This window comes from Schistocerca piceifrons, chromosome 11, assembly GCF_021461385.2.
Source record: "Schistocerca piceifrons isolate TAMUIC-IGC-003096 chromosome 11, iqSchPice1.1, whole genome shotgun sequence".
NCBI lineage: Eukaryota > Metazoa > Arthropoda > Insecta > Orthoptera > Acrididae > Schistocerca > Schistocerca piceifrons.
Window position 1 is genome coordinate 153879940 of NC_060148.1, and position 25154 is coordinate 153905093.

A 25154-nucleotide genomic window follows, 5' to 3' on the forward strand; every position below is an offset into this window, starting at 1 on the left:
AACACATTTATTCCACTGTAATTGCCTTACAATGGTCAATGCCTTTGTGGAAAAATGTTGCCAGGCACACACCTCTTTATCTGAAGCAAGGGGACAGCCATGAATGTCTTTCTTCAGCACTTTAAAAATATGGAAATCACATGGGGAGAGATTGGGACTTTATGGAGAACACATTTCCCAGCAAAACTTCTACAACGTACTCTATACTGCCTTGCCAGGCATTTTATTGGCAGGTAGCTTAAACTATGCTGCTGAGTTTTGTCTGGGAAGGCTTCACATTTCCATATTTTTGGAGCCCTAAAGAAACATTCTTGGCCATTCGTTTGGTTCACACTAAGAGGTGCACACATGGGTATAATGATGGTTTCATAGAACACCACAAACATTTTCCCATGAAGCAATTGACCATCTTGTCTTACAGGGGCATAAGTGTATTCACAGCTCTGGTGATTATTTTTGAAATACTAAACAGTTAACTTACTTTTTTCCATCAGTCTTGTTTTCATGGAGCTTTCATCTTGTGTTCTCTTTCTGAAGTTTTGCATCAGTGTAACGAAATGTATTACAATAAAAAAAGGCAAATGTGACAGGATTCAGATCCCACACAGAGCCAATCACAAAATATTTTGATTTCATTCATCACTTTCTGAATTATTTTTTAATTCTGCTGTGTTGACTCAAAGATAAATCTATAATGGCAGATCCTGATTAGGTTGGGATTTCTTAATTAACACATACTAAGGTAGATTTTTCCATGTGAGCAGTGCAAACCTTCCCCTTTGCCTCCAACAGCCCCCCCCCCCCACCCCCTCCACCACATGAAATTCATAAAACCAATTTTGTTTATCAGTTTCTTTGGGTGTGAAGGTGGCAGTGTGCGTAAACACAATGCAAACACACATACCACACCACAGTCTCTGGCTGCCAAAGCCAGAATGTGAGCAGCAGTGCAAGATGCTCATAGTCTTGCCTTGGCAGCCAGAGATTGTGGCCACATCTGTGCACGTTGTATTGTGTGCTGTCTAAATCTAATGAAGACCTGTTTAGCTGAAAGCTATGTTTGGACGTCTTTTTGTTGTGCCTATGCAAATCAGTGACTCCATTATGTGGTGGGTAGCAACTATCCTTTTCATAATACTGTCCAATGTAAATCTGCCTCTCTCATTGCTGTGACAAGACAAAGCAATCCAGATACAGTTACTGACATCACTATTATAAACCAAACAACTGCTTTTGTTGTTTAACCAGTGCTCGATTTGCGATGGTATGCCATACCGATACCTCTGGTAAGTCACAGTACTGGTACCGCTTCTTTTTTACAAATCAAGCACTGGTCAAAACTGTTAATACTTGTTTTATTTCTTCAAGATCATGTCACACCAAAAGGTGAAACGAAACTGAACATATCTAGAAGAAACAGTTGTAAATAAGTGTTATTTTCATAGCCCATTATGTACTCTCACAGTCTGATCAATCTAGTTACAAGCAGAGGAGAGGTGATGTGTGGAAGGAATCAAAGAAAAAGAACTAAACACATACCAAATAAGAAGCTGTGTATCACTGTAGAATGTGTTAAAATGGATTCATTATACCTTTGAGCACATATTAAGTTGTTAAATGGCGAACTTATAATCAGCTAATCTGATCATGTATTGCATCCACATTGCAACTGGGCAGCTGAAGATAGTGATGCTATAGATTTACTGACAGTCATTATGTAGGTGCATGTTCAAGGCATTAAGCATTCTAATAGCACCTACGAATTATATACATTTACTAATGTGGCTTGACATAAATAAACCATGACAATTTCAAAAGAATAGAAATTTATTCTACTCATTCATCATATTCTCTACATCCCACCAAGAAGGTAAACAAGAATAGAAACTTCTTCTACTCTGCCACCAAGAAGGTGAACCTACAGGAAGCAAGTGAAGGTAAACACTGACAAAAGACAACCAAACATTGCTTAAGCTGTACACTATATTAAGAAGAAACGATCACAATACTGCTGAATGCTAGTTCTGTTTATGCCAGTTAAACATGTTCTAGTGTATTAGAAAGAAAGCTGCTGCTACTTCAGTTATATTAGTTAGCTTATAAGAAACGTAATATTTACTTCATTAAACAAGTATTTTTTCGAAGAAAACAGTAACCTAAATATGTAATTACGTAGGACAGTTTACAACCCACTACCTGCCATCCATCTGACAAAAGACTGTCAAACATAGCTTTCGGCTAAACAGGTCTTCATTAGATTTAGACAGCACACAACACAACACATAAACGCAACATGCAGAGACTGTGGTAAGGTATGTGTGTTTGCATTGTGTTTACGCACATTGCCACCGGCACCCAAAAAGAAACTGATAAACAAAATTGGTTTTATGAATTTTTGTGTGATGGAGGGGGGGGGGGGGGGGGGGGGTTGGAGGGAGAGGGGAATGTTTTCACTGCTCACATGGAAAAATCTACCTCAGTATGTGTTAATTAAGAAATCCCTACCTAATCATGGATCTACCATTATAGATTTATCTTTGAGTCAACACAGCAGAATTAAAAAATAATTCAGAAAGTGATGAATGAAATCAAAATAGTATATGATTGGCTCTGCGTGGGATATGAATCCTGACACATTAGCCTTTTTTTGTTGTAATACATTTCATTACACTGATGCAAAACTTCAGAAAGAGTACACAAGATGAAAGCTCCATGAAAACAAGACTGATGGAAAAAAGTAAGTTAACTGTTTAGTATTTCAAAAGTAATCACCAGAGCTGTGAATACACTTATGCCCCTGTGAGACAAGATGGTCAATTGCTTCATGGGAAAATGTTTGCAGTGTTCTACGAAACCATTATTCTATCCATGTGTGCACCTCTTCGTGTAAACCAAATGAATGGCCAAGAATGTTTCTTTAGGGCTCCAAAAATATGGAAATGTGAAGCCTTCCCAGACAAAACTCAGCAGCATAGTTTAAGCTACCTGCCAATAAAATGCTGGCAAGGCTGTATAGAGTACGTTGTAGAAGTTTTGCTGCAAAACGTGTTCTCCATAAAGTCCCAATCTCTCCCCATGTGATTTCCATATTTTTAAAGTGCTGAAGAAAGACATTCATGGCTGTCCCCTTGCTTCAGATAAAGAGGTGTGTGCCTGGCAACATTTTTCCACAAAGGCATTGACCATTGTAAGGCAATTACAGTGGAATAAATGTGTTAACAACTATGGCAAGTATTTCAATATATAATGAATCATTTACTTACTTTTCTCCACCTTTTTCGTATTAATTTGACTGACCTTGTACACTGCTCTCTTAAGTTTGCTTTTGTAGATCTGTGTACTATGTATACAAGTGCTCCATTATTATTTAACACCTTTTTTTTTTTAAATACCGTGTTCCCCTCAGAAACTTGCAGCTGTGTGCTGGGTTGGGTAGGTTTTTACAATACATCTCGATTATCTACAGTGCTAAAGCAATAACAGTACCTTCATAAACACTGATTGCCATGCACAATTTTGGATTTGAGAACTGTACACTCACTTTTTTAAGGTGGGGGGAGCATAATATATAATCCACTTGTACAGATGAGGAACTTGAAACTTAGCAAGTTGGAGTAACTCCATTTGCAATAAATATACTCTTTAGATAACTTTGTTATTTCTTTTTTATATTTTGCTGGTAGTAGATGTACCACATTTACATAAAGCACCAAAATTCCTATTTAGGTCATGTTTCAGTAAAATTCATTATCTATCAGTTTAACTGAGTTTTTCTAATGCCAACACTGTATGTGTTCTTTTAAGAGAAATATTTAATTTGCTTTATTCAGAAGCCATATGCTCAGGAACACAGAGGCATACCGACAATCCTTCTTTCCACTAACAATACGAGACTGGAATAGAAGGGAGAACTGATATAGGTACTCAAGGTACCCTCCGCCACACACCGTCAGGTGGCTTGCGGAGTATGGATGTAGATGTAGATGAACATATTGTGAGCTAACAGTTGTTTATTTCCAGAATGACATAAATTATTTGAAAGCCCTCATTTCACTCTATCAGTAAACATTTTATTATTTGTGAAAAGTCTCTAACTAAAATGTGATTCATAATTAAAGTTTCCACACCCAGGAAATAATATTGTTATTTGGACCTTTAAGTATGTTTATAAAATCATAGGTATAGTTATAATTTTCTTGCTGTAATTTTTCTGAACTAGAAAATAGCTTTGGTTATCAGAGTAATTTGACACTTAAGAGATTGAGACAACTACTATCCTGTTAAATTTACAAGAGGCTTGGTAAATTCCCATGGCAGTGCACATGAAGTGAATAAAATAATCTGCCCAAAATTTTTTTAATTTCCCAATCATCTATCACATAGATAAACCAAATTATTAGTTGATTCCCCATAATATCATTGCCTCTAATTTCAAAATTGTTCTCTTTATTCAACAATATGAATTTAGGTCCTAGTAATCGTTACAGTAACTTCTCTATGGCAGAGTCATGATTAGCTATTTTCATCTTAATATCTCAATGTAAAAAGCCATAGAGTGCACTCATCCATTCCACATTTCAACGTCAAAGTCACTAATATGAGCAGCTCTTACTGTTACGGTCACTGGTTGTAATTATTTAATGAACTTGTTTGGAAAATCTGTCTGTAGTCATCCACATAACTTCTCTGTGTTAAAGTGTTAGTAAAGCTTCAGTGACTGAGTTCTTTCAGATGCTATTTTCTGAAGATTTACTTTTTTGTAGCCTGGGATGAAGACTTTGCCATGGAAAGAACCTACCACTGTTTAGAGTTCATGTGTAGTAGCTGACTTGGTCTATTTGAACTATAAAAATAGTGATAGCAGAAGTAATCTTCATCATTGTGTGTTTTGGCACTAAGAAATGTGAAGTAATCTGCATTATGAAAGAATATCAGCAATATAACCAGGTCAGTAATGTTAAATGGTGTGGTTAGCTTTTCGCTGGGCAACTGTAGAATCCCTAATGATGATGAAAAGCTTCCTAATGGCGCAATAAACATAAAATGTGGCTACCCATACAACCAAGTATGGGAGAAGTGCACATTACGAAAAGCATTTTGTTTGACTTCCTTTCCAACTGGAAAAACAGGTTGCTCAAAACTGCAATACTAAGTGCTATACTGTACAGTGCACTCATTGACACTTGAAGTGTTTGTTTCCATTTCGTGAAGTAAACAAACTGTACGAGGAATGAGTCCATTTTGTAAATATTTCTATTCTTCCTATACAAGATATGACTGTAAGAGTTACTGTTAAGTCAATTATAAGTTCATCAGGCAAATTTAGGAAAACTAAAATTACAAATGGGGGATAGATACCTATACAAAGTGTTAATATGCATATCTTACAATTAAATTATGGAGTAGTCTACATACTAATGCAATGAGTTTGTTGAGGCAATGAATCCATAAACAATAAACTCATTCCAAGTACAGGAAACCTTGGCTAATTGGTGTTATACTGCTGAAGGCAAAATAGAATAAATAAAAAAGTACATGAAACATTTCACTGCATTTGCATAACTTTCAGGATTAAAATTGTCTTTCACAGATGAATAATATTGAATTCAGTTTGTGTTAGTCAAGAAAATTTTAATTAATTCGGGGAGTAGCATTATAGCACTTGGATTAATCATAATTCCTTCCTTTGGACAAAATAGTAGTATGTTCTAATAATAGTATTTCTTTGGGTTAATACACACAGTAACAGAACACTGCTGTTGTAAATGAGAGCAGGAACACTTGCACCAGATCTAAATCCACAAAGGTGCTATCCAGCATAAATGTTTCATGATATGTACCTAAGACAATGAGTTACAAAAAAGGACTCTGGGTTAAGTAGGTATAATCTTGTGTAGGAAGGACCTCATGTCAGGACATGATACAAGAAAACATAAAAAAGGTGTTTATTTTCACAGTTACTTTTTATTTTCCATGTACCATTAAGATTAATCAAATATGTGTAATAAGATACCTGATCACAATACCATTACTTCAGACACACAAAAGTTTATGAATAAACACAAGTGGTAGAACAGCCTGCCAAGATATTTTAAGAGCAGTAACTGAAATTTTGTGAATAAGCAACATGGATTGTGAACTTCTCAGTACTGTATCACATAATCCAAAATAAAAGAACTGTGATTGTACAATTAAGAGATAGCAGAATCCAAAAACTGAATCCTACAATCCTGTATGTGGCACCAGTTGCACATCTGTTGCAGTAAACTATGCATTAAATCATGATCTCAGTTTGAGATATCACTATGAGTGATTGACACTTACAATGAAAATGTAATTGTGTGCATTTTATGTACTTAGGTAGAACTGACAAAAATTGTTTGTGTAAACATTGTGAAATCCCACATGTGAAATGTGAACAACAATATTTTCGAGTCATTGGTGAATCTAGAAAATGGGAAAAGGAAACTGAGCAGGTGCGAAAGAGAGAGTGGGAGCATGCTGGGACATAGAAGAGACAGGATAATGAGCTACTAGTTGCAGCATCTGCAGGCTATGCTGGGGCTGTGGGGGAAGTTGAGTAAAGTAGAGAAGGGAAAAGGATTCTGCCAGTGTGCTGGTGGGGTAGAAGGTTGTGTAGGGTTGGAGTGGGAGCAGGGAAGGTTGAGATCAGGGTGGTGGTATGGGTGGAAAGAATCCACTCAGTGAAGCAGTTATTGAATTCAAGCATATCACATTGGGTGGCTTGCTCGGCAAATGGGTGATCTAGTTGTCTCTTGGCCTGTTTGGCACTGGCCATTCATGTGGACACACAACTTGGCAGTGGTCATGACCATGTAGTATGACAGAAAGTGGTTGCAGATAACTTAGTAGATCACATGACTGCTTTCACATTTGCCCCTGCCTTTCATGGGATGGAAGATGCCAGGGATAGGACTGAAGCATGTTGTATGGGTCAGGTTTTGCATCTATTACAGGAGAAGCCCCATGGGACAATTGGTTCAGAGTGGGGGTGGAATAGGGCCAGACAACGTGTAATTTGGGTAGGCAGTGGAATACGTCTGTACATGTGTGTGTGCGGGTGGGGGGTATTTATCATTTCAGGGCATGATAGGAGTTAGTCGAAACCCTGCCGGTCTCTGAAGTATCATTATTGAACCCTGGCGATGACAGAACAATTGTTATGAACTATCATCAATGCAGTTCAAGTCATCCAATCTTAGCATTTTAAGAAAACTGAATTGTGTGGTTGCCTTAGTCTTAAATCAGTATTTATGTCTCCAAGAATATATATCCTTTCCTTAGACCATTTTGCAAAAAATAAGTAAATTTTACTCAGGGACTGCCCAAATGCTTCAATATTAATGTCTGGCATACAGTAAAAAAAATATTGTTACGATTTGTAACATGGGCTATAACAGTGCAGCTGCTTCCATTGCATTTTTTAGGCTTGTATCATCCACACTAAGGACACTGTATTGCACAAGTACTGTAAGCCCACCAACCTGATTTGTGTAGTCTCTTCTATGATGCCTCACCTGTAGCACATCATTCTGAAATCATGAAGTGGAAAACCTTAATGAGTTCAGGATGGTGTTTGCTCAAAAATGTACACACCACCACAATTCCCGTTTCACTTTTTCATATATTGTTTTCATGGTCCCATTGTTGGATGATGACCAATTTCTTAAGATCATATGAAAAAAAAGGACTACTCAGGATAGACTATAATTATTAACAATAATTTGGTTAGTAAAAAGTGTAGTGATCTAGGACTTTGGAATAGTATATGGAATCATTTTACGCATCTGCAGTGGCACTAATACGTTTATGGGTACAAGTGCAATACTGAACATTGTGGGAGATTACACAATTTTCATAACTAATGGCTCAATCAGTTAATAAAGTAAGACATCATGTGCATAAAAATTGGAGTAACAGAAGTACAGCAAACAGAGATGACATCCAATATGCATAGAGTCAAAATTTTTCAATGTAAAATGTGTTTACATCTGAACATTATTGATAATTATCTTGTAATTTACTTTTTCCACACAATTTTAACTATTTTAATGAAAAGTAGGAACCCTAGTCTTTACAATCAGTGGTATCATCCTTACCAAATCTATTTATTAGCTCAAAATATTTTCACTGCTATTTACTATTGTAAAAATTGTAATCAGACATAACTTTTAATTAACATGGTTTTAAACAAGACTAATTGTATTTTTGCTGTTGGGTACTGAGCCTACAACTGTACTAATGAAATGTGAACTAAATAACAAATGGGCAGATTTATGCCCACATAACATACAAATATTACTGAAAATCAGAACCAAAAGACACCCAGAGACAGAAAAGAGAGAAAAAATTATTGGTAGCAGTTGGGGTGTAATTAGAGCAAGTGGTGGATGCCAGCTCGATATGCCGCAGTATGCCAGGACCATGCCCTGTGATAGGTACAGTTGTAGCTTATCTTCACTGAGCCAGTGTTATTAACACATAATGTAGTCTTCTTGCTTACACCTAACAGAATACTAAGAATACCAATTTTATTTTTTAATGACCTGACATTTATATATAAGAGTAATCATGTGTAAAGGTGGATTCTTAGGCAGCAGCACATCATTGTCTTCACTTTATACATTGGTTTTCTGTTATAATGACATTGCATACATGCAACAGAAGCTACCTCCTCAATTGCATTGAATCCAGATGCTCCAAGCAAAGAAATTTGCTCAGAACCACCCAAAATAAAACACTGTTCCTTTCTTGTTATGGCAAACTTTAATTCAATGACTTCTTTGTTTTCATCCAAATTCTGTGTATTTGTTTTTTGCAATGTCCTACTAATATAACTGAACATTTGCAATACTGTCCTTTGAAAGAAATGTAATTGTTTCCTTTTTCATGGATTTGTGTATACATTTGTAGCAGTGACAGTAAATATGAAAACATAACCAAAGAATGTAATATTTAAATTTTTAGTCATTGCATGGTATATAACCAAACAGTGATATACTGAAGTCATGTAATAATACCAGTTAGGTCTTCTCAACTATTTATCATGAAATAAACTGGAACTATTTATTAAATGTGGATAAGAGACAGTATGACATTCCCCCAGTGCATTTTTTCTGTTTTTTTTTTTTTTTTTAGATTACATACAATGTATGTCATGCACTCACAAGATACTTGTTTGTTATCTCAAATGTGCTTTCTGAATTTACCTTGCAGTTCATTTTTATAACAAAAAGTGCACTAAATGTGGCATGAACATAGACATAATGTTGCTGTACAGACCAATATGTTACATCTAGCTCCAAATAGCTTGGCACCCACACAGCCCCAGGTGTGTCTACCTTTTTGTTACGTAGGAGTGACCATCTCAGTATGCAGTAATCTGCTAAGCAGTGTGCTTAGTACACTATCATCAGTTGCATTAATTGTTGAAAGGGTGATTTTCTTATTAGCCACTTCAGTCAGTTATGTTATTAGTCACACTGTGATGAACTGTCTGTATGATCTTTTGCAGACTCGCTAACTGTAGCTTAGGAGTTCTGGTTTTGAGTAGACCTTGTTCATTGAACTGAATCCCCCCTACCAGACAGAGCTCACACACAACGAAACCCCCACCACTTCCACTGTACCCACTCATACAATACTATCTGGACAGGTATGGGACAATACTTTACTCTTAACACTCTGCTTTTACATTCAGCTTGGCCACATGTAACCGAACTGTCACCTAGTCACCCTAACCTAATCCTCTGTTTACACTACAGATCAGTCATTGCAACAAAATGCCTATTCAATCTCGTTATGTCAATGTTCATTTAGGGTGATAAATTAGGTATTTACACAACCTGAAAATCAATTAGCATAAGAATAAAGCATCTGAAATGTAGTGTTACAGAAGAATGGTGAAGATTATATGGGTATACCGGATAACTAAATAGTTGGTAGTGAATAAATCTGGTAAGAAATTAATGGCACAACTAAAAAATGGGACTGACTGTTGGGACACATCCCAAGGCATCAAGGAATCATCAAGTCAATTTGGTACTGGAGGGAAGTGGGTGGGATAAAAATTAAAGAGGTGCACCTAGGTGTGATTGCTGTAACAGGTTCAAATGGATGGAAGTTGACCCTTATAACAAAATGTAATGGAAGCTGTGCTGTATAACAAAATGTATCCAAGTTTCCTGAATAAATTAATTGCAGTTGCAGCCAATCCTTTTATGTGTGATATCCTCATGGATTTGTGCATCAGTACAAATTGTCACGATTGCTTCTGAAGGGTATCAAATATAAATTTGTATCATTATTATATTCCATTATTACTTTCATTTAACTATTCTCAGTTCCAATATTTACTATCAACAAACATTTGATATAACAGTCAGTCGATGTAGACCCATTTATAACATGGTTCCAGCATGTTCAAGAAAGTATTAAAAAAAAAACATCTGAACAGCCCTTGAAGGCCCAACGATACTGACTGGCTGCTGTGTCATCCTCAGCCCTTATGCATCACCGGGTGTGGATACAGAGGGGCATGTGGTCAGCACACAACTCTCCCAGCCATTGTCAGCTTTTGTGACCAGTGTCACTACTTCTCAGTCAAGCAGCTTCTCAATAGGCCTCATAAGGGGTGAGTGCACCTCGTTTGCCAACAGCACTTGGCAGACCCGGATAGTGACACATCCAAGTGCTAGCCGAGCCCAACAGCTCTTAACATTGGTGATCTGACGGGAAGTGGTGTTACCACTGCAGCAAGGCCACTTGCCTAAAATAATATTGGTCTCATTTTTTATTGTGTTCTGATCAAAGGAAACTGGGGCGCAATTGTCTTCCACATGTTCCTACGTGTATTACATAACTCACAGACTTCAGCAGGTTTACACAAAAAACATTAAATGCAAAATAATTTTTAATCATTATGGGCTCCAAATATTTATGTTTCCTGTGTAGTATTATCACTCCTAGCAGATTTGTATGTTTGCAATATTTTTTATTTCAGTGTTACAAAATCACGGATTAAAAAAATTGGCTATTTAGAAATTGCTTTCCCACAGTTAAAGAGTATTAGATATGTATTTCAACACAGGAAGCAGGCTGTACAGGATACTCCCTCAAGGCAAAATTCCCATCCTTTGGCAGTACTTTGTCAGTGGTGTTACTGATGCAATATACCTTATGCCCTTGGTCCCTGCAAACCAAATTGAACGTGGAACATTAGACAGTGAATGCCAGTGTAATAAAATCTCAATCAATACTGTAATGTTTAATACAATTATAACTCCACATTTTGCTCATCTTTACTCTCGGTGCATAATAAATCTCTAAAAATGTAATTGTAATGATCACATTACCATGTGTAGATATGCTATCAACACTGTGCAAATTACAGTGAGTACTGTTATTTGCTAACAAGAATAGACACTACATTAACCATTGTTGATTAGCATGTTTATGACTTTAATGAAGAATAGAAGCAAATTCATCAGAAAATGAGGCGTTAATTAAAGAAAAATTTTTATACACACTTCAGAATAAGACTGTAAAACTGCACCCAAATAATGGCCACAAAGTATGAAACTCAAGAAATGTACCAAGAACTATTCTTCACTTGCTGATAGGAAAAATAAAACTACCTTAAATGTGCACATCGTAAGATATTCATTTTACAAATCTTATATATTTTACTTAACATCCCATGATTGGAATACAGTCATTTTTTGAGCACTGCCGTAACATACTCTTCCAGCCCATGTATCTTAAATAAGCCAAAAATCTGTAGTCATTCTTAAAGCACTTAATGATGTCTTCTGCTGTATTTTACACTTATTCCTCAAGCATGCAGCATCAGTATTTGGGCATAGTCTGACACTGTTGAGACAATACTCAGTAGTTGAAGTGGATGGGGTAACATCTGTGAACGATGTAACTTCTCATGTTTAGTTGTGGGAACAGTCTTTTGTTTATTTTATAAAGTTCTGTCAAATCATATTTAAAATAAGACACCTCTTTTAAATTACATATTTCTAGTTCATTAATATGCTGTAGGTGAACATAGATTTGATGTATTTACAACGAGAATCCTCACATTCACTGACGTACTTCATTGGGAATCCTATACAATTTCATTGTGAGGAGCATACGATCTGCTGAGTTGGAAGCAGCCTGGCCCCTACCGAAGGAGGCTTGCCACCTACTGATTGCCCACCACTGGCGAGCACAAGCAGAATCGTGATTGATGCAGGTCAGTGCACAAATGAGAGACTGACACCCCAGGTGGACATCTACAATGATCACTCTGATACGAAAGGCAAAAACGTGATGTTGGTCAACTGCACAACCTAAGAGGATAGAGTCAGTTCAATGTGAACAGCGAAATTGACGAAACAGTGGTAACTGATGAAGTAATGCAATACAAAGGGTAACTGGCACAGCAGGGAGAACTGAATCATTATATTAGCAACTTCGAAGAAGATAAAACACACCAAAGACTGTGTCATCTGTGCAACACCATGGCAGACCATTTTGGCTACAATACTGGAAAGGAAAATATTAGTCCCAGCTAAGGCTTGCCAATTTTCTTATATTATTTTATTTAGCTATACATGTACCACATATAAATTCATTGTTCTTGTCTTTTCTTTAGCTATAGGTATTATTTGTGTGTAAAATTTGTAACAGCAACCTAAAGAAATAACTTACAGTGGGAAGATTGAACACGAGAAATTACCCGCTTTTTGCAAGAAAAGGGATATAAATAAAAAAAATAAAAGTTTTTAAAACGTATGGCTGGAAAGGGTAGTTAGCATGCTGTCAAACTGCTTGCTCCTCCCTCTGAAGGAGGGGGGGAGGGGGGGGGGGGGTAAGTATGGTAATGTCCTTACCTTGAATTTTGTGGGGGCTTGGAAAGTAATGGAGCGATTTGTGTTTGCTAATATCAATAAAAGTAAGATACAGTGTTAAGCCATGTTGTTAATGACATGCCATACCCATGGTTCTAAATTTGTGTTACTAGGGGAATATAGTTGATAGTTATTTATCTGTGTTATTTCTTTGAGATAACATTTTTTTTAAAAAAACAGTTAAGAATAATAAATGGACAACCTGAAGCTTGCTGCCCTTCTTATAGCCCAGGCAAATTAAGAAAAATAGGGGAAATAATTTATAAACTTTTGAAACTTTAGGAAAATAGTCAAACTGGATGTAGTGGTGAGAAACAGAAAAGTTCCCTCACCTAGTGGGTGAGTGTCTACCTCCACCACCCCTTAATTCAATTTTTTGTCCTTCATTTTTCTGTTTTTATGAAAAACAGTTAATCTTTTGAAGACATCTATTATGACAACAAATATTTATAGTGAAATTCTGTTCAAAGAAGTTCATATGCGTGTTTTAACCAAGATAAACACATTAGGATTACAGGAGGCCACTCACTGAAAAACAGAAGTATTGAGTTGTTGATAGTCACAAACAAAAGAAAGAAAACTTGCTAGCTTTAAGAGTTATCCTTTGATGAGCTAGACTAACAAAAACAAACACTCACTCTCTCTCTCTCCCTCTCCCCATGCTGACAGTGTAAGTGCTATTTTGATTTTGTGGCAGATGAGCTGATTGCGGTGTGGTAGTGTCAAGCAGGGTGGGTAGAGGGAAAGGAGGTGGAAGGGCAGGGAGATCGTGTAGTAGGTAGCTAGTAGCTCGGACGGAGATGGCCAGTTTGCCAGCTAGGGATGTGGGAGGGAGGGGTGGCAGGTATATGAGCTGGCACAATTGTAGCAGTCAGTGGGAAGGGGCACATGCTGAAAGCAATTTAACTTGGGAGGTGTGACAGGATGGAGGGGACAAAAATTGTTGGGTTGGGGATGTGAAGACAGCAGGTTACTGTAGGTTGAGGCCGGGATAATTTCAGAAACACAGAATATGTTGAAAGGATAATTCTGGTCTGTGTGCTTCAGAAGAGCTAGTGGTGGAGGGGAGGATCTATATAATCTGGGTTGTGAACCAGCCATTAAAATCAACAATTTTATGTTCAGCTGCACATTGTGCCACAAGTATGGTCAACTTTCCTTTTGGCCATAGTTTGGTGGTGACCATTCATCCTGGTGGACAGCTGGTTGATAGTCATACAATACAGAAAGCTGTGCAGTGGTTGCACCAGAGCTGTATGTGATGGCTGCTTTCACAGGTGGCCCAGCCTCTGATGGGGTAGGATAAGCCAGTGACATGACTAGAGTAGTAGGTGCTAGGTGTGTGGATGAGGCAGAACTTGTATTTTGGTCTGCCACATGTATATGATCTCTGTAATAAGCAGATGAGAGTGGGAGTGGCACAGAGATTCAGTAGGATGATGTGTAGTTTGGGTGGACAATGAAACACCACTTTAGGAGGGGTGCGAAGGATCTTGAGTAGGATGTTGTTCTTTCAAGGCAGAAAGAGAGATAAAGACCTGGTGACGATATGGTTCACTTGTTCCAGTCCAGAGTAATATTGGGTGATTAGGGGGCACTCCTTTTAGCTGATTCATGAGGATGGTGGGAGGATTGCAGGCGTGTGAGGATATGGCAGTGGAAATTTGTTTGTGGACAAGATTGGGGGAATGTTGCTGTCTGCAATGGCCTTTGTGAGCCCTCCAGCACACAGGGCAAGAGAGTTATCCTCAGAGCAGATATGTCGTCCACAGGTGGCTAAGCTGTAGGTGGGGGAATTTTTTTTTTGTGAGAAAGGGATGGCACCTGTCGAAATGTTGGTGGTTAGTGAGTTTGATGTTCACTGAGATGTGGATGGAGCCATCAGAGAGGTGGAGGTCAACTTCCAGGAAGGTGGTAATTTGTGTAGAGGAGGACCAGGTGAAGCAGATAAGAGAAATGGTATTGAGGTTCTGAAGGAATGTGGATAGGTTGCCTTTGTCCTGAGTTCAGATCATTGAATATTTGTGAAATGACTCCATAACTGTAATGTACAATCAATTTGTATTCGAAGCATTTTAATAGTAATTGTATCTCAGTCTGGGAGTCATTCATTGACTTTCTACAATAAATCCTACACTGAAAATTGGGATTTCTCTGAAGAATCTAGAAAATTGCATACTTCTTGCAAAGTGGCATCAAACTTGGTACCAAGAGTGTGGTCCCCATTTCAAACCTTGGAGGGGTTAGACACTAATTTAGCATAGCAGTCTTTATGATAACAGTCTTCTACAGCTGCTGAACACAAAACATTGTTGATATGTTCAGCAACTTCTCAGCCAAAATCATAATTATATTTCTCTCCTTTCTCAGGCAGTGTGTGTTTCAAAATTAATTGTATCATTGCCATCAATATCTCAGTGAAACTCTTGTGAATGGGGTTCAGTGATCTGGAAAAGTGTTTAACACCAGCAGCCAGATGCATCAAAAGATGTTGCTGATGTCTCCCATCACAGCACTGCATAGCAGGAGAGCTATCAGAGAGCCATTGAAACCCTGTGGCTGCATCACGTTTACTGCAACAAATAAACTACAGTGGTACTATATTTTTGTTTGGTCATCAGCCTACTCAGTTACAGGTATGAGATGACCGTGTAAACTTTCACACAAGAGCCCCCCTCCCCTCCACCACACACACAAAAAAAGAAAAATCCCCTCACAAAAGTCTAGACATGGCACTCACCAGCCATACACCATGAAGTGAACTGTCATAACCATCTCTCAACCACATCATTTACATTTACAATAGCTATGGCCTAAGTTACACAATCAAGTCAGTGCCCTCAACTAGACATTTCCATTTCAATCACAGAAATTTTGTCATTAATATTATCTTGTTAAATACACAGAAGCAGAGTCTCTATTAAGAAGTTATTTTTCCCAAACATGTTTGCAGAAATAAGTAAATTATTGACCAGACCATACTAAACTGATGGATTTATTGCATCAGAAAACCTGAAATTCTCACAACCTTCACTCCAGAAGTATAAACCAAGTAAGTAATATAGCTGTATGATGTGTTACATTATTTTAACTCACAATATTATTCATCTAATACAAAAGAAGTGACTTCATTCTTGTAGGTTTATGTCCAAACCAGTTGATGGCCTCTGATTAAGAAATTACACCATTGCACTATGCACCTGATAAACAAACGAATTCACAGTCTTAGCAACAACCCATTTCATATTGTGTACTCTCTCACTGTAATATTACTGGAAACTAATTACCTATAGACGTACTGTCACTGAAGAAACAAATACAACACAACTGATTTTGGTTTTGCATAAATGGAAAAAATTTGCACAGACACTGGTCATTGTTGTGTGGAGAGCAGTTTTTGTACCAAGACTTCAGCTGATGAACATTGGAATGATCTCTTCATTGGCAAACTATTGCTCACTAGAAAGTGGTGCATTAACATGGAAATCTGTCTTGACAGATATTCGCAGTGCAAGACACTCCATCAGTTGTTGATTCTCTGCAAGCCTTCCTACACTTCACTGCAGTCTTCCAGCTTCTCAGCCTCCATACAGACAAATAGCCTCGCATAACTACTGAAGCTCTGGTTATGCAGTATTTCAATCTGTTGCAGTTACATGGAATTTCCATATTTTTTAACCTTGTTTGACTTATGCAGTATATTTTCCACCTTCATTTGCATTTTACGAAAATGAAAATCCATCATTCTGGCAGAAACAGCTGTGCCACATATGGCAGCTGAAGAAAATCAGGATAGGAAAGCAGATAAATGGAAATAAATAATAGCCATGAAATCAAACTTACTATACTTCAGTTGCCACTAAAATCTTTATTGTATATACATTTAGTTTGGGAATAATTCTCAAACATACTGATGAACAGAGACTGTCTTGAATTTCAATAAAGAAGAAAAGTTCTACTGCAAAACCACTTTGTGTAGTGTACGCCAACTTTTGGTCAAAGAATCTGTCAATTTAATATTAGTTTCAAATTTATGCATTGAACAAATTTCATCTGTTTATTTACTTTACTTATCACTAATTTAGTTTGAGGCAACATTCAGTTGGCCCCTACTCAGCCACAGATCTGATGCAAAAAGCCTTGAGGAAGATTGTGTCCATCTTGATGGAGACCACATAGTAAGAGATAAGCTCTGTCTGTAGACACCTGATAGTCTGTCCTTACTACTGTCATCATTGGTACATTAAACACTAATCTTCACACAATGGAAAATCCATTATGTAACAATGTCAATGTTATGAAAAGGGTAGTTGCTACTCACGACATAGTGGAGATACTAAATATATGTTGTCTAATTGTGGTGAATGCCTGTTTGGCTGAAAGCTTTGTTTGACAATCTTTGTTGTGCCTAACTGTGAATCAGCAACTCCATTATATAATGAGTAGCACCTATCCTTTCTATAATATTGTCAAACGATCTTCCATTTTTATTGCTGTGAGATGACAGGGCAATCCAGGTACAGTCAGTGTGACTATTTTAAACCAGACAGTTGCTTTTGTTGTTATAACCAGTGCTTGATTTGTGATGGTATATCATACTGATACAAAACCATTAAAACAATGTTTTAATACATTAATTAAAAAACAATCCATGGTAGGGCACAGTACTGGTACTACTACTACTTTACAAATCAAGCACTGGTCATAACGGCTGCTACTTCTGCTTGTTCAATTTCTTCAAGATCATGCCATATCCAAAATGACAAACCAGACAGCATATCTAGAAGAACTTAGTGTTCCTTTTCAGAGCCCATTTCGTACTCACACAGATTGATCAATCTGAAGTTACAAGCAGAGGAGAGGTGATGTGTGGAAAGAATCAAAGGAAAAGAACTGAACACACGACAAATAAGAAGCTGTGTATCATCAGCTGAGTGTGGCTCTGAGCATTATGGGACTTAACTTCTGAGGTCATCAGTCCCCTAGAACCTAGAACTACTTCAACCTAACTAACCTAAGGACATCACACACATCCATCCCCAAGGCAGGATTCAAACCTGCGATGGTAGCGGTCGTGCGGTTTCATACTGTAGCGCCCAGAACCGCTTGAGGACAATATTATGGATATGGAAGAGGATGTAGATGAAATGGGAGATACGATATTGCATGAAGAGTTTGGCAGAGCACTGAAAGACCTGAGTTGAAACAAGGCCCCGGGAGTAGGCAACATTCCATTAGAACTACTGACGGCCTTGGGAGAGCCAGTCCTGATAAAACTCTACCATCTGGTGAGCAAGATGTATGAGACAGCTGAAATTCCCTCAGACTTCAAGAAGAATATAATAATTCCAATCCCAAAGAAAGCAGGTGTTGACAGATGTGAAAATTACCGAACTATCAGTTTAATAAGCCACAGCTGCAAAATACTAACATGAATTCTTTACAGATGAATGGAAAAACTGGTAGAAGCAGACCTCAGGGAAGATCAGTTTGGATTCCGTAGAATTGTTGGAACACATGAGGCAATACTAACCCGACGACTTATCTTAGAAGAAAATTTAAGAAAAGGCAAACCTACGTTTCTAGCATTTGTGGACTTAGAGAAAGCTTTTGACAATGTTAACTGGAATACCCTCTTTAAAATTCTGAAGGTGGCAGGGGTAAAATACAGGGAGCATAAGGCTGCTTACAATTTGTACAGAAACCAGATATAAGAGTCGAGGGGCTTGAAAGGGAAGCAGTGGTTGGGAATGGAGTGAGACAGGGTTGTAGCCTCTCCCCGATGTTATTCAATATGTATATTGAGCAAGCAGTAAAGGAAACAAAAGAAAAATTCGGAGTAGGTATTAAAATTCATGGAGAAGAAATTAAAACTTTGAGCTTTGCCGATGACATTGTAATTCTGTCAGAAACAGCAAAGGACTTGGAAGAGCAGTTGAACGGAATGGACAGTGTCTTGAAAGGAGGATGTAAGATGAACATCAACAAAATCAAAACGAGGATAATGGAATGTAGTCAAATTAAATCGGGCAATGCTGAGGGAATTAGATTAGCAAATGAGACACTTAAAGTAGTAAAGGAGTTTTGCTATTTAGGAAGTAAAATAACTGATGATGGTCAAAGTAGAGAGGATATAAAATGTAGACTGGCAATGGCAAGGAAATCATTTCTGAAGAAGAGAAATTTGTTAACATCGAGTATAGATTTAAGTGTCAGGAAGTCGTTTCTGAAAGTATTTGTACGGAGTGTAGCCATGTATGGAAGTGAAACATGGACGATAAATAGTTTGGACAAGAAGAGAATAGAAGCTTTCGAAATGTGGTGCTACAGAAGAATGCTGAAGATTAAATGGGTAGATCACATAACTAATGAGGAGCTATTGAATAGAATTGGGGAGGAGTTTGTGGCACAACTTGACAAAAAGAAGGGACCGGTTGGTAAGACATGTTTTGAGGCATCAAGGGATCACAAATTTAGCATTGGAGGGCAGCATGGAGAGTAAAAATCGTAGAGGGAGACCAAGAGATGAATACACTAAGCAGATTCAGAAGGATGTAGGTTGCAGTAAGTACTGGGAGATGAAGAAGCTTGCACAGGATAGAGTAGCACAGAGAGCTGCATCAAACCAGTCTCAGGACTGAAGACCACAACAACAACAAACATACAAACAGTGAATCTTTGCTGAGGTTTCGAGGACAGATGAATATTCAGTATGTCTTCATCCTGTTCACATTGGTGGATGTTATGGAGTCAGAACACAGGTTCAGTAACATCCGACTGCAAACCCAGAACTTCATGGAAATTTCTTCACAACAAGAGAGACATGTAGGATCAATTTGCAGCCCAGCATAAAATTTCATGTTACCAATAGGTATTACATTTGTACCTAATACTGCTGATGTCTAACAGTTCACAGTATGTGAATAGATGTTGAGTGATTGAATATATTATAACGAAACATTCAACATTCCATGCTGAGCCAATAATAAAATATTTTAATTTCATATTTTACACAGATTTACTTTTGAAGAAATGTAAGCAACTCATTAAAAAAAAAAATATTTCATTCTACATCTACATCCATACTCCGCAAGCCACCTGACGGTGTTTGGCAGAGGGTACCTTGAGTACCTTTAGCGGTTCTCCCTTCTATTCCAGTCTTGTATTGTTTGTGGAAAAAAGGATTGTCGGTATGCCTCCATGTGGGCTCTAATCTCTCTGATTTTATCCTCATGGTCTCTTTACGAGATATCTATAGGAGGGAGCAATATACTGCTTGACTCCTCGGTGAAGGTATGTTCTCGAAACTTCAACAAAAGCCTGTACCGAGCTACTGAGCGTCTCTCCTGCAGAGTCTTCCACCGCAGTTTATCTTTCATCTCCGTAATGCTTTCGCTATTACTAAATGATCCTGTAACAAAGTGCGCTGCTCTCCATTGTATCTTCATTACTTTCTCTGGGTGGGGATGGGAGCAGGGATTGTGAACAACACACACATAAAATGGGACAATACAACATATGTAAAAGACATAACTCCTTTTGCAATAAGCAAATTTATTTTACTGAAGTTGTTTTTACATGCCATACCAAAAAAATCACATTCATTGCAACAGTAACTCCAACACAAGAGATACAAGTGTCATCCACTTCAATAAACATTATATGACAGTGGGTTTCCACAGTGGAATGTAAACTTTCATTTTCTTAAAGTGTATCTGTGATACTACTATTGACAGTGCCATAACATTAATATATTAACAGACACATTAACTTGGCACAGATAGTAAAATATAAGATAATGATCTTCAGTATACGCCATGGCCTATCCTTAGTAACCATCCCAAAAAATACAGGGTGGTGGCAGAGAACGTTTGGTTGTACAATCCTGTAGTTCTGCTGAGGTACTGGATTTGTGATGTGTTTCTGAAAATAAATCAAAGGTATACCAAATGAATTATGAAATACTTTTTGATAGAACCTGGCAGTATAGAAAAGATCAACATAAGTAGAATATCATTATATATAAAAACAAAGATGAGCTGACTTACCGAACAAAAGCGCTGGCAGGTCGATAGACACACAAACAATTTTAAGGTGAACCGGAAAGTAACTGGAGATGTGGAATGAAAAAAGGCGAAAAGGTGTTGGTTACAGCTGGGCTATGTTGGACTTGGGTTGGTAGACAACAATGTGCATAAAGGTTAGGTGGTTGTGTTGCCGCCAAAACACGTTAAAGGACGGAGAAATTCGGGAAAATTTCGAAAAAAACTGCGTGTAGTATATTAAAAGGAGTGGTATTGTGGTGGCAGATTATGAAAATGAGGCTAACAATTGTCTGGCGAAGAAATAATGGCTTTAAAACCTGTGGGAAGCGGCTAAAAATGATCAGTGATGTGGGAAAAACGGAAATGGAAATAAAGCGAAAGTTATTAGAACTGGCCGAAATGGTTGTTTAAAAGGTGAAAGGAGCTGTTTGTGAACTAGAAACGGTGGATATTATAGCGGCGGTAGTGCTGAAAGCGGCAAAAAAATTTTTTTGTTATGGTTTGGAAGTGGGTTACGTATTATTGAGTATATATATATAGGCGGGATAAAATAGTATAGCAGATTACGGTAAAAAGGAGAAGGTGAATACAAAGTGAAACTACTGGCAAAAACAGAAAGAGGAAAATAAGACGACAGAAAACATTTCGAAATGCAACAGTGACAATAACGAACGTAATTGTTGGATTCAAATTAATGATATCAATATAATAGAAGGAAACATTCCACGTGGGAAAAATTATATATAAAAACAAAGATGAGGTGACTTACCGAACAAAAGCGCTGGCAGGTCGATACACACACAAACATGTTAAAGGACGGAGAAATTCGGGAAAATTTCGAAAAAAACTGCGTGTAGTATATTAAAAGGAGTGGTATTGTGGTGGCAGATTATGAAAATGTGTGTCTATCGACCTGCCAGCGCTTTTGTTCGGTAAGTCACCTCATCTTTGTTTTTATATATAATTTTTCCCACGTGGAATGTTTCCTTCTATTATATTAAGTAGAATATCATCATTACATGTCAAATTACAAAAGTATTAAGTATGTACTGATTAGCAACATGAATTTTGTATGTAGCGTACACCACTCTGTCACCAATTAGATACAAATCAACATGTAATGAAGTACCCATGAGTAAAATCTTTCTACATCTGAACAAATAATAAGGTAGCAAATGCTGAAGCACAGAACCAGCTAATCTGATCACATGTTGCATCAAATTGTAAGTGAGAAGCTGGAGATAGACACTAGTATGTAATAACTGTCATTTCGTGGGTGCATCTTCAAGACGTTAAGCATTCTCACAGCACCTTCACAATACATACATTTACTAATGTGGCATGACATAAATAAACAATCACAATTTCCACTCGCCGGCAATAATAACATCACTGCAAATCAAGTATTCACCCAAAAATCAAGCACACAAAATTCTCAAAATTTAACAAAAAAATTACAAAAATGAAACCATTGGTGTTGTAAATCACACGTGGCCTATATATCTCTAATGTAGGCCTCAATAACAGTAACCAATACAGAACCAAAAAATCAACACAATTTTCACTTGACCTACATAGCTCCAACAAAGCCCTCAATACCACGAACCAACCACTCTAAAACATGGTGTTGCAAATTTCACTTCACCCTCTTACCTCAAACAAAGCCCTAGATACAACACTTCCATTTACTCTATCTAAATCAAAGTTCTCAGTACAACAAACCGAACCATGTTCACATGACTACTATCAGAAATGTATCCTAAACAATGATGGTACATCAGGACCCATGACACCTAGCAATAACATTCCAACAATTACTGAAGACTAACAAGGAAATCCCAAAATTTCATGAAAACTTTCACCACCACCAATTTCTATATACACAAAAAACTTCGCCCATTGCAACAAGCAGTGAGCTACTCATAAATATCTATATCATCTTCACCACAGAAGGAAAAAAAATTAAAAATAAATTAAATCTACAACCACAAGAAACACATGGCACTAATATTTCCAAACATAAAAATGAATCCCTCAGCTCAAATATGCAAATTCACAGTTACTCAACAGAAAGCCAGCACAAATTATTTCAGTACCAACATGAAACATTCAATTCATGTCAAACTACTCACTAACAAACATACAGCACAACAGAGAACCATCAAATACTACAACACAATCTACAAATGCACACAAAGACTCAAAAACCTCAAGGCTCACCATGACATTACAGGTCAAAGCAGATGGGTGTAGCATCAGCACCTGACCTTGTGTGAATAACCTGAAGTTAGCCTCAGGTAGGAAACAGAAATGAGGTAATGACTGCCAATTGGCAAGAAAACAGGACTACATTATCAAGAATGAAACTTAATTATTGTTGGAACATTTGTTCAGAGTTTGCATCTTTTTGGTACAACCCAAAAAGGCCAGCACTGCCTGCTTTCCACTTAGGAGCTCTTTCTCACTGTACTGGCCCACAAACAGAATACTTTTATTCAATCTATCCTACAGCATTTTCTTTCCAAGTAGCGAAGCTAAGATCTAAAAATTGTCCATTCTAACATACCCTAAACCATTTACTCCCTAATGATCCTTATGATTAATAATCAAGAGTGAATTTACTAGACACTGATTTGATTTAAGAATTTTCTGAATGTCAGGCGAGACATTCATATGAACCCTTACCTGCTATTTCGGCATCTTATTTTGCAAATGTGAATTTCCCACAGTATCTCTTGTTTTGCTGCATTTCTCTTCCTGTTTTTAGCGAGTTTCATCGCTATATACTTCAGTGACTAAAAATAAAGTCCAAAACTCCATTAATTAACATCTCAACATGTTTAAACGAGAGTTACATTTGAAGAAGCGTTCCAACAGCCAATACAACAGTACTACGTTGCATACAATACAGCTATGGAGCTAAATCTGCCGTTTATAACGATCATGAGTACAACACTACACGTGCGGCTTGAGTACATATGCCACAGTATTAAATAAATCATATATATTTATATTCTATGGGAAAATACGATACTCACGACAATCATTTTAACCGATCAGCCTGTTTGCCTCCCAGAATGCGAATGTATATTAGGTTTCCTGTTTTCTCTCCAACAAATTTGCGTTCCGTTTTTCGTCTCTTAGAATTCACAATACCACAAAACCTATTACTGAGTTACTACAAAAGTTCCACGCGACATCTACCGCCTGGACGAAAACAATAACAAACACAGATCTTTCTGCCCGCCAAAAATTTCGTCTTCTAAGACAATACTCTCAGCGCCTTCAACTGGATGTGGTAACTTCTGTGAACAATGTCACTTACTGTGTTTCGCTGTCGCTAGAGGCTAGTTCGTGTTAGTGATGGGCTAAACTGCGATTTTTCGAAATAAGTGATTTCTGTGAATGATACTTTTGAGTATCTGCTATTCTTAATTATGATTTGTCGCAGTTTTAGACAACCCATGTCGTGTATCCCTCCGCACACTACCACTGCGATTTCTGCTACTTCTGCTGTTCTGCGAATTCTCACTGCATGAAAAAGTTACATCTGTCCACACAGAAAATTGCATCTCAAAAAAACTGTCATTAGTAAGTATGTTTTACGTTTGTTCTTCCGTTGGCTTTAATTTTGTATTAAAGAAACAACAGTGAAAATATAAATAGTGTAATTAATGTGTAAGTAGCCATACAGTACCGTAATAAATCGTGTTTATAAAATGAATTCTAACATATTGTTACGTTCACAGGTATATTTCAGTCGCCCAGTAAAGTTATAACTCAAAATATCATTGTCAACAGATGTGGAGAATTTGCCACTGCGTCTTTAGACTGTCTTCGCCAGATGAGAGGTTAGTTCCTAAGCGTTTCGATGAACTTTATTACTAAAGTGAGATCGTTCTCGCAAATGTGAAACATACCCCATTGAGTGGCTTTCATTACAGCAAATATTAGCAATCTACTCTGTCAAATACATTGCTTGTAATTAGTGACAGCAAACATGTTTAAAAATCCTTGTGGTTTTGCAGACGCAGTTTCGACTGATTACTGGTTGCTGTACTTATCTAAACACAGCAAAGTTCTTGAGAGAGAATCGTGAAGATTCAAGACAGCTCTTAGAAGATTTGCAGTGTGTTTTATTGAAATTGTGCGATTTTAAAGGAATAATAAATGTCAAATACAGTAA

The 25154-nt window shown here is 37.4% G+C and overlaps 1 long non-coding RNA gene across 1 annotated transcript; it reads left to right on the forward strand.

Annotated features, from left to right (window-relative positions):
- The first annotated feature begins 24288 nt into the window (after positions 1-24288).
- On the forward strand, positions 24289-25129 carry LOC124720365. The gene is made up of 3 exons (XR_007006136.1): positions 24289-24559; positions 24718-24819; positions 24997-25129. It is a non-coding gene; the product is annotated as an uncharacterized LOC124720365 (long non-coding RNA).
- The last annotated feature ends 25 nt before the right edge of the window (positions 25130-25154 follow it).